We start from the raw sequence: 2527 nt of genomic DNA on the forward strand, positions 1-2527 counted from the left end.
GGAACACTGCAGTCTATGGAGAAACACGCTTGGGCTCCTCCTGAGTGGTCTCTAGCTCCTGCACAGGACTGCTGTTCTAAGTCAGAGGAAGGGAGGGAGGACCAGGTCTGTTTGCAATACCTGGGGTGGGCATGGGACACCTGAGCAGCGCTATGGGAAATGGGATTCAGGGGTTCAGGACTCAGAGAGACATCCAGGGTGCTGCTCTCCCAGCGCTTCTCTGCTTGGGCCTTTTCCAGAGCTGAGTTTGATCTTTGTAATCATCAGCATCTTTACCTACACAATGGGCTTTTAATATGACTGGGCTCACAGAGTGGTTGAGGATAAGTCATAATAGCTCTTATTACATACCACCCGTCATTGTAAGTGCTTTACATACAAGTAACTCCTTTAGTCCTTATAGCACTCTTGGTTATTATTATCCCCATTTATCAGGGGAGGAAACTGACGCTCTGAGAGCTTAAGTAATTTGCCCAAGTTCACATAGCTCGTGAGTGACAGAGCAGAGATGTGAACCGGGGTAATCTGGCCCCAGAGTCTGTGCCCTTAAGCACTAGGACTCTGAGACTTGTCTGCAAAGGTCCTGGGGCAGTTCCTGGCATGGTGGGGGAATGGTGTCCAAGCCTCTCAGCCAGTTTCCTGGCTGACCTGGGAGGTGAGTTCTAGCAGAGGTGATCTAGGTGATTCTCTGGCAGCCCTACATACCCCTTCCCCAGGTTGGCCGCCCTTCTGGCACATCTGGGGTGTAACTCCATCTATGTACTTAGCACCTTGGGCTTGGGTTAAGATTCTCTGTAGCTCTGTCTTCCCTCTCCTCTGCCAGCAACTCTTCCCTCACATATCCCAGCACTTAACACAGTTCTTGATAGATAATAGGTGTTTAAGGTTTACTTAAAGATTGTTTCTTCTTTGTTTTGCACTGGGCCCCTGAGAGTTCCCTGGGAGGTGACCTTGTCCTCCCGGAGGCCTGGGTCAGAGACGTCCCTTTCTAATCTATCCTTCTGCTTTGTCTGCTCGTGTCTCAAGCAGGCGGTGTCAGGGGCCCTTTAAAAATATCTTTATAATTGTTATTGTTTTGCAGCACAAGAGCAAATTATGCCTTTAAAAAAGGAAGGTGAACATTACAGGAATTTTGAAAATGAAAGTCCTCCCTAGTCTTGCTATTCCAAGTGTGGTTCCCGGCTTGGCCTCACCTGCAGGGTCTCAGACCACTCCCACCCTGACCTGCTGAATCAGATCCTGCATTTAACAGGATCCCACGGACTCAAGCCACCTGGAAGTATGAAGAGCTGGCAGCAACCCTCCTTCGCCCTGACCCCAGCCAAGACAACAAGTGTCACCAGGTTTGTGTGCATGAGAGCCTTTTAAAAAGCACACTCTTCTAACCTCTCAGCAATTATCTGCAATTTTCTAACCTCATCTAAAGCCAAAATGCTCGTCAAAGTCATCCAGCAGGAAGCTAATAAAGACCTCATTATCTAGTCTGTCTGCTTCCACTCCTGCCCCCTCTCCGACCCATTCCCCCACCCCCAGCAACCATGGTGATCTTTTTAAAACATAAATTAGATCATGTCACTCTTTGGCTTAGAATCCCGTGGTGCCTTTCCATTGCCCTAGGAACTGGGAACGCACCCCAGCCTCCTCGCTGCCAGTCCCCCCCACACACACTCTCCTTTCCACCCTCAGTCCTGACACACTGGCCTTCCCTCTCGTCTGGCTCCAGGTCTTTGCAGCCTCTGCTCCTGTGCCCAGGTGCCCTTTCTCCCTCCCCTGGCTGGCTCCTGTTCAAGCTTCAGGTCTCAGCTTACATGTCACCTTCTCAGAGATGTGAGCGGAGATGGGGTAAGCAGCTCCTGCCTGCCAGTACTCTCCGTGATGTCCCCAGCTGTGGTCGGGACAGCCTCCCATAGGAGTGTGAACCCCAGGAGGACAGGGACCGTGCTTGTGCTGGCTCTCCCTCAGACTTCACACAGCGCCGGTAGGTAGGACGTTAACCCTCAATAAACAGCTGTTGACTTGCAGTAGCTTCCTGGAGATCAGGTATATTAACATCATCGCAACTGGATCGCCACTGGTTTACAGGTTTGTTGAAGTCACAGAAATAATAGATGCTAATTATATAGGTTTTAAAACTAGAGGGAGGAAAAAAATGAAAACTAACATCCTTTTTTTCCTCGATTTCCTTCCCACCACAAAAGTAACCACTGGTAACAGTTGGTTTTGTCTCCTTCCCAAATTGCATTGCCCCCCCCCCCCCCCACACACACAAGATTGTGATAACAGTATTGATTCTATTCTGCAACTTGGTTTTCTTTATATTGTGGTAAAATACAGAGGCACCTGGGTGGCTCAGTCCGTGGAGCATCCAACTCTTGATTTTGGCTCAGGTCATGATTTCAGGGTCATGAGATAGAACCCTGAGTTGGGCTCCCCACTCAGCGCCGAGTCTGCTTGAGGTTCTCTCCCTCTCCCCCTCCCCCTGCTCGTGTGCGTGCTCTAAATAAATAAGTAAATAGAATCTTTTTAA

The 2527-nt window shown here is 49.5% G+C and overlaps 1 long non-coding RNA gene across 1 annotated transcript; it reads left to right on the forward strand.

Annotated features, from left to right (window-relative positions):
* Window positions 1–1087: 1087 nt before the first annotated feature.
* Window positions 1088–2017, forward strand: LOC135364315 (uncharacterized). Its single transcript, XR_010411195.1, has 2 exons — window positions 1088–1343; window positions 1724–2017. It is a non-coding gene; the product is annotated as an uncharacterized LOC135364315 (long non-coding RNA).
* Window positions 2018–2527: the final 510 nt, after the last annotated feature.

Source organism: Mirounga angustirostris, unplaced genomic scaffold (assembly GCF_029215605.1).
Source record: "Mirounga angustirostris isolate CCGP_5_RB_7025 unplaced genomic scaffold, mMirAng1.0.hap1 SCAF_5, whole genome shotgun sequence".
NCBI classification, from domain to species: domain Eukaryota; kingdom Metazoa; phylum Chordata; class Mammalia; order Carnivora; family Phocidae; genus Mirounga; species Mirounga angustirostris.